Source organism: Lissotriton helveticus, chromosome 11 (assembly GCF_964261635.1).
Source record: "Lissotriton helveticus chromosome 11, aLisHel1.1, whole genome shotgun sequence".
Classification (NCBI taxonomy): Eukaryota; Metazoa; Chordata; class Amphibia; order Caudata; family Salamandridae; genus Lissotriton; species Lissotriton helveticus.
The window spans coordinates 42,047,689-42,061,860 of record NC_136072.1 but is presented as its reverse complement, the minus strand read 5'-3'; the positions used below and the strand labels follow the sequence as shown (position 1 = coordinate 42,061,860).

Here is a 14,172-nt window from a genome sequence, read left to right as displayed (position 1 = left end):
GGGACCCTGGTGTCCGCTAACGATGGGGCGTCAACACTAGCCCTCAACATTCTCTCGACTATCCCGTTAATGAATAACGAGAAAAGTAGAGGGGCCATGGAACATCCCTGCCTAACACCCCTTTCAACAGGAAAGTCCACCGTTGTCTCGCTACTTCCTCCCCATTGGACTCTGGCATAGTTGGATTCGTGCAGTTGCATGATTAAAGTTAACAATTCTGCAGGAATCCCCAGCTTTTGGAGCACCGACCATAGTTTGTACCTGGGGACTAAATCGAACGCAGCCCGTAGATCAACGAACGCGACATACAGGCTGCCCCTCCCCAGCTCAACGGTCTTCCACCGCAATATTGTGAAGCGAAAGACCTGGTCGATGGTGCTAGTAGCACGCCTAAATCCCGCCTGGTATGGCGAGAGGGCACTGTTATCTTCAACCCAGTCCATCAGCTGGTTGGTTACCATTCTCCCGACTATCTTCTGCACGGTGGCTATTAAACTTATAGGCCTGTAATTAGCAGGCAATGAGCGGTCGCCCTTCTTGTGGACGGGGATAATGGTTGCACATTTCCAGATATCTGGAACCACTGCCCCCTTTGCTAATGCATTTGCTACAAGGAGGATGTATCTCGCCCATCTGGCCACATCGTGTTTAAAAATATCAGGGGGGATACCATCTGGGCCTGGCGCCCTCCCGCATTTCGCAGAACTAATGGCAGTTACCACTTCACTAAGGGAAAACAGATCATCTGTTGCGTAGACCGGTGTTATTTCATCAGCTGTCACAGACTTATTACTTTCCGCATACTGGGGCCCAAAATAGTCAACCCAGGATTCTACTGGTACATTATTGTCGGGTTTTGCAGGGCCCACACCACTACCCCACTTGATAATTTTCCAAAATAACATTGGGTCTTTGTTATCAGAGGCTTCTTTTAATTGGGCCCAGTGGTCTTCGTCCCATTTCTTTTTTGCACAATAGATGGCTGCTTTGTACAATTTCCTGTTCATTCTTACAGCTGCAGGATCCCTGTTCCTTATCGCATGCCCCAAATCTAGGCGTGCTGCTCTACAACGGTTATCGAACCACCTACCCACTTCTTTAGTTTTCTTCCCTTTTCTTTGCTTTATAAAAAAACATGGTCTTAAGGCGGAGAATAACTTATTGTGGATATCTGTGATAACATTGTCCCCGGGAGCTACTAGGGCTACTGCTTCAATCGCAGAAATAGCACAATCTACCATATTAATTATGTATGTCATAGTGACTTCGTTTGCTGTCACCTTGGGCCATTTTAACCTTCGCTCATCGTTACTTAACAGAGGAGTTTCGTTATGTGTCTCATTAGGATTTCTTGTACCTACATTCCACCACTTATGTGACACACATAGGGGGTTGTGGTCACTTTCAACCCGGGGCCTGATTACCATGTCAACAACCCCATTCCACAGCTGGAGACTACACAATATATAGTCAATTCGACTCCTATTAATACCATTATCAAAGGTAAAACTGCCCTCCTTATCCCCGGGTGTCCTACCGTTGAGGGCTCTTAGACCATATTCCAAACATATTCCGTTTAGTAGGAGAATCTCTTTAGTCCATCGCTTCACAGGTTGTAGGTTTAAGGAGGGTACTCCCCATAGATTGTCCTCTTCACACTCGATAAGGACATTTGTACAGGTCAAGGGTTCAAAGGTCCTGTTTAGGTCCCCGGCAACTATCTTTAAATTACCCTGGGAATTAACCTCCATAACGTCGGACAACAACTCAATTGTAGATGGATTGACTTCTTTACCACCTCTCACATAGACATTGCATAAATCTATTGGTGCACCATTTACAACAGAGATTCTAAGGGCTTGTAAATCACAATTTCCCTGGTCTAGGATTTTTATATCAATAAGCAAACCCTGTCTAACCCACACAGTTAGGCCACCCTTTGGCCTCCCTCTTCCCCCTTTTGTGGCAGGTATATAGTAATTCAAGTAACCTAAGCAAAATAATGGATCACAAGCCCAGGTTTCTTGAAAACAACAGATGTCAAAACCACTTATAAAATCCACCCAAAGTTGGGAGTCCAACTTGCTAGCCAGTCCGGCGACATTCCAAGACAAAAAAGTGCCAATATCTGCATTTGTCCCGTCCCTAGATTTAGCAATTGGAGAATCATGGGACGACATCGATATCCCCGTTAGGTTTGCCAGCCTTTCTGGGTCATCAACTGTGACCACAGCTAAGTCATCCGTTACAGGGTGTAAGACATTTGGTTTTATTGTTACTAGTCTAAAACCACATTCATCGGCCACACACCCGGCCTCATTGCTATTCTCCTTAATGTCTGTAGCAATAATGTTACCACAGACATCTCCTAGCTCCTCTACTTCTTTTGTAATTCCACCCACATTGTCAGTACCAGTATGTCAATATCCCCACCCTGAGTCCTGCCATCCTACATGGGGATTATTGTGTGTATGTGGGGTACGATTGAAACTGACATGGGGAGGTGGTAAAGAAGTCACTGGCCATTGCGCCTTTGGGGGGACTATTGGCTCGTTGAGTAGGCTTGTGGTTACACTTGTTGATCTGGGGTAAAAGAAGGTGAGGTCCACAATACCAATACCGCCCTTATTTGTTCCCCATCCTTGCCTTGTTATCCATCCCACCACCCTAGGATCTTGAAAATTAACCACTATACAGTCTCCCCCCAGGGTTTTAGGTGTGTAACCCATCCAGTCTATTCTCCTTGCCCCTATTATTAACCCATCAATGTCACCCGGCAGAGGACGATTTTCCTTTAACCAGTGCATGGTCTTATTTTTAAGCATCTGGAAATTTTCTCTCTGCCCTGGGGGTAAAGATGGTACATTGATGAGAACTGCCACATAGGGGAAGGAGTCTGGAGTAAGATTGATCGGGGGTTTTCTATGAGGAGGCTTTTGCAAGGGCGTTGGGATAGGTTTGGGAACTTGGGGAGGAGGTTGGGGGACTGGTTTCTGCACCTGTTTATTATTAGCAAGGGGTGCTGTTGTGGCTTTAACAGCCGACTGGTTAACACTGACCCTATTTCCTACCCCCGTGATGTTGGGAGGTATACATGTATTGGTAATTGTGTTCACAAGAGCTGGTACTTTACCCACTTGTTGGGACGAAGTAGCCACAACGTTTACAACGGCCAGTAGGTTTTGTGGCCGGGGTAATGGGGACTGCACGGGATGTGTTGAGTTGAACTGCGATGATTCGGAACCTGGAGTAGCTTTCTCTACCCTAACTAAGGGTTTTGTGGTGGCTTTAGCTGGGGGTTTATTTTGTTTGGAAGGTATAGGTGAGCCATTTCTTGGATTTCTACCCTTGTCCTGTGTGTGGGGGTTATTTACAACCTGAGAATTTGAGCTTGTTTCCAACCTACTCGTTTTAATCAGGGATTTAGTAGAATAGAAATTGTCTAAAGTTGCTTGCTCAAAGTGGTTTAACCTATCTATGAGTTTTGCAATTCTATCCTCAATGGGAATGAGTACCAATCTAAACATTTTTTCCAGTTCTGGAAGCACATTTGCGAATAGTACATCGTTACCATTACTTGATGCTTTGAGAACAGAACATGAATTGTCCACATTATCTTGGATATCCTGGGAAGTAGAAATAGTTGACGTTACACATCCTGTTCTTTGCACTGGTTCTTTAACTGGATTCCCACTGATCACAAGTTTATGTAACTTCCTGATTTTTGGTAGTGGTTGGACCATTTTTTTACACCTTTTAACAGAAACTGGACATTTCCTTTTAGCCCCAGTTTTAGAATTAAACGATACAACATGAGGACCCGCATCAGTATGCAATAGTAGGTCAGATATACTACCACTGGTATTATTTAAAACTGCTACGACAGTCTCAGTTGTTTTATCCCCCGAGGCCTCAGAGTCTCTGTTTGTAACCGGGATGCTCACTGATGATAGAGGGGTTACCAATGTGGGATAGACTACATTTGGAAACTTGTCCGTAGTGTTCTTAAGTATTTCGATAGAAAGCCTGCGCTCGGCACGCTTCTCTGCCAAAGTTAGTTCTTTATCTATTGCAAGTGAGCGATTAAAAAAGAATTTATCTAAAGGACCGATGGCCAAGGGGCCAGACTCTGTAGAAAGAGACGTTAAATGGCTGGTTGCAGGACTTGTATTTGCAGCGGTTGCCATAATAGTAACAAAACAGTACAAGGGAAGCTATGTCACTTACTATGATAGATGGAGTTTCACACTGACCAGGGGTGGTGGCCCAGCCCGGCCTCCTGCGGCCCCGGACGGCCACAGACGGTCCCGCCCTTGTCCCGGGCTTCTCCCGGCGCGCTACCGCGCAGCGGGGATGATGCTTCCCTTTTGTACAATGTGATCAGACGTGAGGGGCGGAGCCGGCAGGGAGAGCAGCCCAGATGACCACGGGCGCGCGGGGACTCCTGGAGCTTGGAGTCCGCCGCTTCTAGCTCGCAGCCCTGCCGGTCAGGAGAGCAAACACACCCCAAGGTCCTGCAGTCTGTTCCTAGCCGCGAAGCGGGACCCGCGAAGCGGGTCCGGCGAGGGGTAGCGGCAGAAGCAGTCAAGCAGGCAACAACAGGCTCCCGCGGCTCCCTCCTCGGTCAGTATCCGGCGTTATCAGGCAAAGAAATCCGCTGATTGCAGGGTGGGACACAGCTTTGTTCGTCCAGATGGGGGCGGAGCCGGCAGGGAGAGCAGCCCAGATGACCACGGGCACGCGGGGACTCCTGGAGCTTGGAGTCCGCCGCTTCTAGCTCGCAGCCCTGCCGGTCAGAAGAGCAAACACACCCCAAGGTCCTGCAGTCTGTTCCTAGCCGCGAAGCGGGACCCGCGAAGCGGGTCCGGCGAGGGGTAGCGGCAGAAGCAGTCAAGCAGGCAACAACAGGCTCCCGCGGCTCCCTCCTCGGTCAGTATCCGGCGTTATCAGGCAAAGAAATCCCTAATATCTTAAAATCGTCATACCTTCACACGAACATTCAATCAAAGTACACATATTCACATAAATAAACAATCGTAACTGTTCATTGGTGAGCCAAAACTAAACTAAACAGACATGTTTAAATAATCTCTAAACAATTCATAAATAAAACCAATTCATTTGTTTTAGGAAAATGTTGTGGCTTGTATTGTTGATTCTTTCATCACAAAATATATCTACGCATGTTTCGGTGTACAACATGCCTTCATCAGGAAAGCCACAACATATTGTTGAAGCCACCGCTTTGACAACAATCACTTAAACACATACCGCTCAGCCTGAAAGTATGGACAACCACATCTACCTCACGAGCTTGTTGAAAATAAAAACAAGAAGGTTAACTCAAAGTCTCCAGCTTGGAGACTATTCATTGTAGCCCATAAACACATGCGGAGGCTAGAGATGCAAGAGAGATTTCTTACATAATTAGCCGGGTCAGTGGTGGTGTTAACAACGATCTAATGGTCCTTAACCATATTTTGGATTAAACTCTTCGGAACTACCACAAGCGGAATGTCCTCTGAGCTGTAATAATAAATAAGTCATTTTCATATATTCATGCCTTTTTTTCTTCAGTGTGTGGGCGCCGTGCGGGTAGTCCGTAGATGCCAAGGTGCAGATCTTCGTGAAAACCCTCACTGGGAAAACAATCACCCTCGATGGTTGAGCCCAGCAATTCTATATATTCATGCCAAGATGGCGGATGGAACGTGATCCGCCTCAGCTCCGGAGCTAGGAACTGCCAGTTGGTGTTTCCTCTTAGCAGAGGAGCCAAGAAACTTTATATGCCACTATGTGAAGGTGGCGTGAAGCAGAGGGTAGTCTGGTGCAGACTTTCGTTGTGGCGCTCTACCGCTTTTTCTGACTTGGTGTGGTGCGGCCCGAGGCATCGCATTGCCTCAGAAGCAAGATGGCACCGTAGCTGCCCCTCTAGCACGATCCCAGCACGGCGGAGCACCACGACGACAGCGAGAGCAGAGACAGCGTGTGGACCCTCAAAATGGTTATCAGAGGTGCTGCACCAGCCTCTGGCGCCTATCCCGAGATTACAGTCCGAGTGAGTGGAGTCAACATGGCGGCACCTCATGCTTAAAACAGCCCGGACGAAAAATCCTACCTTCAGGGATCCAAAATTGACATAGCTGCCCCAGCAGAGTAGCTGAGAAGGCAGTGAAACCGGCACCACACAAGGAAAATGTGGGACTACAGAAATCCAGTGAGTGCAGCTTGCTGGGCGGGAGAAGTGAAAGAACTCGGGCCCATGGGCAGCTCGTAGTTAGCACATCACTAAACTGCCAAGCAACAGTGTGAAGGGGATTAGCGCAATAGGATAGAGCGCTACCGGAGGCATTGAGAGCGATACCGGCATCTCCAGATGGGACGGAAGTGCCCTGCCTGACCCCAACAGGGCGCCCACTGCCCAACATCGCTTAATAGAATAACGGGGAGAACGCTGCGGAATTCTACAGCCTTGTGCTTAAACCTCTTAGGGACTCCTGAGTGATATTGGAAGGCCCTACAAACTTAGCAGTAATTCCGATCTCTGTCAGCCAAAATTATCCATACCACCATGCCTGACTCCAACATGGAGGCGCCAATGGATCTGCTACCTCCGTTACAAGAATTATAGAACACCCTAGAAGCCCACCTATAGAAGAACGAAGTGCTTGACATTGGGAGTGCCCAGAATAAGCATTGTACTAGCAAAGAGCAGTTTAAGATTTCCTTCCATTTGTGATCCTCTGCTCAAGGTATCCTTTATGTTCGAACTGTATTTACGCTGCATTCGCCCTTTGCAGCAATCGCTCCCAAGATACTGCATGTACCTGCCTGACTTTAAAATGGCAGCCGCAGTATCCCTCGATCCTCTTCTACACACATTTCCCCACAATATTTGTTTCCTGCGTAACGCAGTACCCTGAGTTTGCCAGCGCTCACTTCACTCTGTGGCCCTTTGACCCGTTATAACTGCTCACTCACTCACTTTATTCCACGAGTGTAGCAGCAACTGAAGGAGCTATGAACAAAATGGTCCGCAGCACATGTTAATGCTGTACTTTACCTGCAATATCATTACCAACAACATTTGCTATATTGGGGAAGCAGACTCCCAGGCAACTAAACCAGTGCCCCAACTATCAATTCCCCCTACAGCAGTGAGGGTCATTCTTACCAGCCTGACTGTCCCTAAGATGGCTGACACGAGTGGGCCTTCCACTAAAGCACTCTTTCTTCCCTTGTTGGTGAGGGATCAGCATTTGTTCTCTGGGGATACAGAGACCTCTCCGAGAGTGACCACATTGACAAGGGAGACACACTCAGTAGAGGATAGGGAGTGGTCCCATCACCACTGGGATCGTAGCACCATACACCATGACTGGTGCTCTCAATTGAACTTTTGATAATGCCCCCCAGGCGGAAACAATACCTGTCTGTACGTACCACGGTGCCCTAGCAACCTTGGCCGATACCCGGTGGAGCTGTCCTATGCAGCTATAGAGGAGTTTCGCTCTGGTTCACCCCTCGTCTGTCACCTACCCAGCCGGACAACAGACATTGTATTCCTCGTCTCCCCGTTGTGTTTCTTTTCCCTCCCCCGCCTCATCCCTCCGTGATTCATTGTCTGCCACTTAGGCGGAAACCTTATCAGTCTGTATGTACCGCGGTGCCCGAGCAACCTTGGCCGATACCCGGTGGAACTGTCCTATGCAGATATAGATGAGTTTGGCTCTGGTTCACCCCTCGGCTGCCACCTACCCAGCCGTAAATATGGCATTGTTTTCCTCGCCTCCCCTGTTGTGTTTCTTTTCGCTCCCCGCCTTCTCCCTCCGTGATTCATTGTCTGCCTCGCCTTTTCCAGCCTGACCTTTCTGTGTCCCCTGAAGTACTTTCCCCCTTGCCAGTTTTTTTTCTGCTAGCTATGCTTTAGTAACTCATATAACTATGTTATACTGTCTCCCTTTCTATGTTATGCGATGCATCAGAAACTGATGTAACTATGTAACAATGTTCTGAAACAATGTCCTACCTCATGGAAAGCGCTCCGATACCTCCGGGTCTAGCCATATGAAACTTTTCAAATAAAATTAATAAAATGCCATGCTTCGCCCTTTTGCGTTTATTTTGAGTTTTTATTGGTATAGATGCCCGGGGAATTTGGAGTACAATCGTATTTTCCCTGCCCTTGGATCTGCCATTATCAGCAGGTGGTGATTTTCTCGACCTAAATTAAGCATATACCAGGGCCAGTGTGTGCTGAACAAAACACAACAGGCTTGTGCTTGTCTGTTACATTTTTCCTTCATGGTTTCTGCTTGCTTTTCTGAGACACAGTGGCACCGGCCTGTGTTTCCATTTATGGGCAGAAGATTAATGTTTTTTTTCTTTCATTTAAGCAGTGCGTAAGGCCTGCTTTTTGTGAAGGTGAGATGAGTCTTGGATCGCCTACAGCCTGGTTTTCGTGCTACATCGGCACAAAAAGTTAGGGGGGCACACTTCTAATTCCTATTTATAAAGCAAGTTCTTTTAATTATGCATTTAAAGATTGAAATGTTTCACTTACCTGCTTCCGTGCCACTGCTATGATTTCATCCAGGAAGCCGGTTATCTTGTCTTTTCTTTTCAAATAAGTGAGGGTGACAAAGATTCAGCAAAAACAAGCATTGGCAAAGCCAAAAGGTCTCAGCAAAGCGAGAGCTATTGGCTTTGTCAATGTTAATATCTTTTAGCCAAATGCACAGAATTTAAGTGGGTAAGTACGTTTTTGGCATGATACAGAATTGACTTTCTTCCATATAAAACGATTCTGGATCTGAAAAGGATGCCAGAAGGTGTAAAAAGACATAATAGTCTATATAACTTCCATGTCATCAAGTGAAATGTTTAACCGACTCCAAAGTTAAACACAACTTTGATACCTGATCAGAGCAGAAATAAGTAAAGGCAGTATTAAAAAATTATGAAATGCAGTCGGATCTCTTAAAGGGGGTGGGCAGGCAAACAGTGGCTAATCGTACCTTTGAAGAATCCAATGAGTGTGAGATTTGTTTTGGAAGCGTGCCCAATAAAATCAAAGGAGAGTAAAACTATGTTGGAGACCAATGATGGTTTTCAGGGCAACTAGTGTGTCATGATGACCCTTAGTCAACAACAGAGAAAAACAGCATAATACTGCATCTATGGGTTAAGCTGTCTAATTGGCAACCGTTTCAAAATTAAAAAGATTGGTGTTTCATCAGGAAACAATAGGTTAAATTCAAAAGGAGAAATGTTCATCCCTAAAGGTATCACCACATGCAAACTGAGGTAGTACACAGTGTTCTTCTCTAAGCATGTACTATTGCAATAGCTGAATCTGACCTTTGAATTGAGGAAATGAATTGGTGAACATATGTTTACTAGTATAGTTATCACAAGTAACATGGTCTACTGAGCCACATTTATTTTGAGTTGCACGGCGTATATATAAATACAAAGGGGGCAGATTTATGATAACTGGCACATCCCCAGGGATGCACCAGTTATTTTGCGCCGCAGCTCCGCCACCCATGGTGCGCCGCATTTACAATGCGGCGCACCATGGGGCAAAAACGGCACAGATGCGTGACTCATCTGTGCCGTAAAGGTGGCGCATTGCTGGAGTTGCGTCGCAAGCGCGACGCAGCTCCAGCAATGCTCGGGGGTGCCCTATCTGTCCAATGCTGCGTCAAACCTTACGCCTGCTTCAAGCAGGCGCAGGGTTTTGACGCAGCATTGGCCTGAAAGTGACTGAGTTAAATCTTATAGATTTCACTCAGCCACTTTTGCAAGGCGCACCTGCCCCGGAACGCGCACCCTGCGCCGGAACGCCCACATATGGCGCAGGGCTTTACAACATGACGCATCTGCCTAGATGCGTCACGTTGTAAATGGGTCGTAGGGATGCGCCACGTTTACGCCGCAGTTGCGTGACACAAACGTGGCGCATGACCAACATCAATCTGCCCCAAAATCTATTGTGAAGAATGTATGCAGACAAGTATTAAAAGCAGGCAATTAGAACACATTTCAGTAAAACAAAACATGGGTAAAGCTTTCTCTGACATGCTGCTGAGGTTTGAAAACAAATTGCAAAAGTACATGTAGACATCCTGTCAGCCTCCCAAGGTTGAATAATTTATTTACTTTTGGTAGCAGTATTTACCTAATATTTGAGATATCAGCAATGTGATTAAAAATAGAGGCATCCCTGCAGTACAAGCTATTAGCATACCCCAAAACAAAGCTATAACCCGTGGTTAGCCCAGTTCTAACTATAGGTTGGTGTGAATCACAAGTGTGGCAATCGGACGCCAAGCCACATTGGCCTATGAAAGTACTACAAGGAGACACTGGATTTAGTCCACAGCTTCTAATTGGCTGGAAGGGTTGGGTTGGTGTACTTCATGCACAGAAGACAAAGTCATCGATCTGGAGTAGTGTGACATGTTGTTCTAACCCAGAAGTAGAAGATTTTCCTCAGAGCAACAGTGTCCATCATAACCGTTTAGAACAAAGGAAACACTTGGACATTAATTTCAATAAATCCTCTCATTTTGAAATCAGACAAAGAAACGTAAACAGGTGCCCTTGGTAAACAGTGTCTCTAATTTGATCTCCGTCTTTGAATGCACAGCAAATGTGATGGGATAAGAACAAGATTTATAGGCCTGAAGACAAACAAAAAGGTGCACCACTCAATACAACAAAAGATGGACATCTAGCAAACAAATTAGTCTGTGTCCAAGATATCCATTCTTCTTCTTTTATTCAATTTTTGATAAAAACATTGAAGAAACAGCTGACACGTTTCATCCAAAGGATGGACTTCTTCAGGGCAAATAATCAATAGTGGGACTCTCAAGTCCAAGGCGTCATAGGCATGATCGTCAAATGTGTACGTATCGAGAGGTCGGAATGTAAATAATATCACCAGAATTTGAAAGATGAGGAAAATTGTTCCAAAAGTATTTGTAAGGCAAACAATAGATATGGTGAACCAAATAGAACAAGGGCACCAGTCTCACCAAGATAAGGCCAGCTGGAACTATTGTGTAGGATTCACCATCTCAAACCTCAGGTATGATCGAGTAGAGTCTCGACAGTCACGGGCAGAGTAACTACTCTAAGAACAAGATTTATAGGCCTGTTTACGGAAACAGAGTTCATGCGGGTGAAAATATGATCACTCCTGTGAAATGCACAAAGATAAAACAGTAGTTCCAAAAATGGGTGCAGTGGATGGATATTAGTAAATTGGCCATGCACTTGGGGAGGACTAAATGCAGGAAGAGGCATGAAGCATGCATGCCATAGACAAATGGGGAGAAAGAATGCAAGAGCGCTGATGTGGCCAGCAAATGGGAAGCCTATGGGCGGGCTGAAACCCACATATTAAACACATGTCTCTTTGAGAGAGCGCATGTGCTGTCTAGCTGAGATCTAAAAAAGGAAATAAAGGTGTAGGGCTGGCTTCTTTATTGCTTGTAAAATATTTTTGCTTTTTTATAAAATAAAAATATATTTTTTGTTAGCACACATATCAGGAATTAATGATTCTCTTTTTTTCTCTTTTTTTTTCTCATATATCTTTAAATATGCTTTAGATTCAAGGATGGGAATTTTCCGCTTATCACATATAGCCGGGTGTTTAAGTGGGGGCTTCCGGTCACTCCTTACGGAGAGATGAAATGTCCTAGGACTCCGGGAGAGCTACCCTTCGGCTTTGTTAAGAGAAGACCAACCCCAATCTTGATTCTTGAGAGGTGCTTGCACCACTAGTATCCCCAATCCTTGGGGTTTATTTATAGCATATTTTGTAATCACTGGACCGAGCAAAACTAAAAATCTAAACCTGTACCCACCCCCCAACCCGGAATTCATGTGTGGGAGACCTGTGTACCTATAGTTCAAAATACTGATTTATCGTAACTAGTGTCAGACCCCTGACCTTGAAATTTCGACCTACGTCCCAGAGCTCCTCTCCACCCACTTATCCCATATTTCCCAAATAGCAGTTTTCTTTCGCTTAGTACCAGCTTGGTCCAATTTTGATACCCTTTGAATGGAATGTATCCATTTATCTTCCGTCAGAGGGCAAGCTAAAATCCATTTAATGCACAATTCTCTTTGTGCCAGACGTATCAGAGTGAAAAACAATGCTCTATGTTTTTTAGTTAAAAAACCCCAGTTGAATCCATTGGTAAAATCCCAAATATTATAGCTACCGTTGTTAACTTTATTTCAAAACCCATAATATTTGAAATAGTCTTACCTATTTTCTGCCCAAACTGGAATATTGCCGGGCAGCTCCAGAACATATGTACCTTGTTTGCTTTTCCTTCTCCACATTTTGGGCACTTCTTAGTTTCTTGACTCCCCATTTTCGATAGTTTCTGAGGTGTCCAGTAGGCTTTATGTACTGTGAAGAGGTGATTTTCTTTTTTAACGGTGCAGCATTCACATATGACCATAAAAACGACATAGATACTTGCCCAATTATATCGAGGTCTTCATCCGGCAGGTCCTTTTTCCAAGTCTCATAGCATTCGACCTGCGTATCCTCTCCGTTTTGGGCTAATAACCAATACCACTCTGCTACTTCTTTAGCTTTTGTTTTGTAACTGCAAATTTTTGATGCCAGTCCCTAATTCCCTTGTAACTCTTTGCCCATTGCTCTTGCCCAGCTACTCAACTGATAGTATTTGAACTTTGAAACAGAGTCCTCACACACCGCCGAGAAATGTGGCCAGGAAATCAGTTTTGCTTAGGAAATCAGTTGACCCCAGGTTGTGATACTGCACGAGCGGAGAGGGGTTGCAAGAACATCTTCCAGACATGAGGGGGTTCCAGGGAATCCCAAACACGAGCTGCCTCGTTATAGTATGTAATTTTTAAAAGGCATCTAACGTGCTACCAAAGCTTTATAGCAGAGACCAGTATCTTTAATTTGAACTTTTTAAAGTATCTTGGGTGCCCGAATTTTAATAAGAAATAACCCGCTTGTTGGGAAAGTTCTGCAGTGAGGGCTTTATAAAGGGGAGACAAAAATTTGCTTTATAATAATAGTTGTCAAATTTTTTTTAGGTGGAAAGCACAGAAGTATAGAAATAGGTTGGGCGTTGCTATACCACTATAGGCTTTTTTCTTCCTAAGTTTTTTTAGGGAGATTCTAGGAGTTTTGGGGCATATTATCAAGAACGGGCGTTACATTATCGCCGCTTTTATCGGCAGGTAACTGCCGATAAAGCGGCGATAATGTGCTTGATAATATGCTCTATGAATTCCAATCGAAGCCCATGTTAGATGTCTTCACATCTAACATGATTCAGAAAAGGGGGTGGTGATGAACAGAGTGCCTGAATTAAGCAGACCACTCTTACCCAGTCCAAAGATCAGGGCTTGATCCATCACCGTTTTTTAGCTCACTGCACCATCCCAGCTCAGAACTTGGCTATATGCAAATTAGTCTGTTCCTGTCCCAGTGCATGATGGGAACAGGGCAAACCAAACTACCAAGCCAATTCTTATACTGGGAAGGAAACAAGCTTCCGGGGACCGGTTTCTGCCATTTCAGGCGTCATCGGCCCGGCTTGCTAGAATCCTGATGGTGCAATGAGCAAGGGACTCACATCTGAGTATACCCTTCCACGCTTATGGTGGACAAAATGATTCAGAAAAGGGGGTGGTGATGAACAGAGTGCCTGAATTAAGCAGACCACTCTTACCCAGTCCAAAGATCAGGGCTTGATCCATCACCGTTTTTTAGCTCACTGCACCATCCCAGCTCAGAACTTGGCTATATGCAAATTAGTCTGTTCCTGTCCCAGTGCATGATGGGAACAGGGCAAACCAAACTACCAAGCCAATTCTTATACTGGGAAGGAAACAAGCTTCCGGGGACCGGTTTCTGCCATTTCAGGCGTCGTCGGCCCGGCTTGCTTGAATCCTAATGGTGCAATGAGCAAGGGACTCACATCTGAGTATACCCTTCCACGCTTATGGTGGACAAAATGATTCAGAAAAGGGGGTGGTGATGAACAGAGTACCTGAATTAAGCAGACCACTCTTACCCAGTCCAAAGATCAGGGCTTGATCCATCACCGTTTTTTAGCTCACTGCACCATCCCAGCTCAGAACTTGGCTATATGCAAA

The 14,172-nt window shown here is 45.4% G+C and overlaps 1 pseudogene across 1 annotated transcript in view; it reads right to left on the bottom strand.

The window, feature by feature from the left end:
• Positions 1 to 14,172, bottom strand: part of LOC144790702 (cytochrome P450 2D28-like) — a 398,581-nt pseudogene that overhangs the window by 287,562 nt on the left and 96,847 nt on the right. The window lies entirely within an intron of this gene.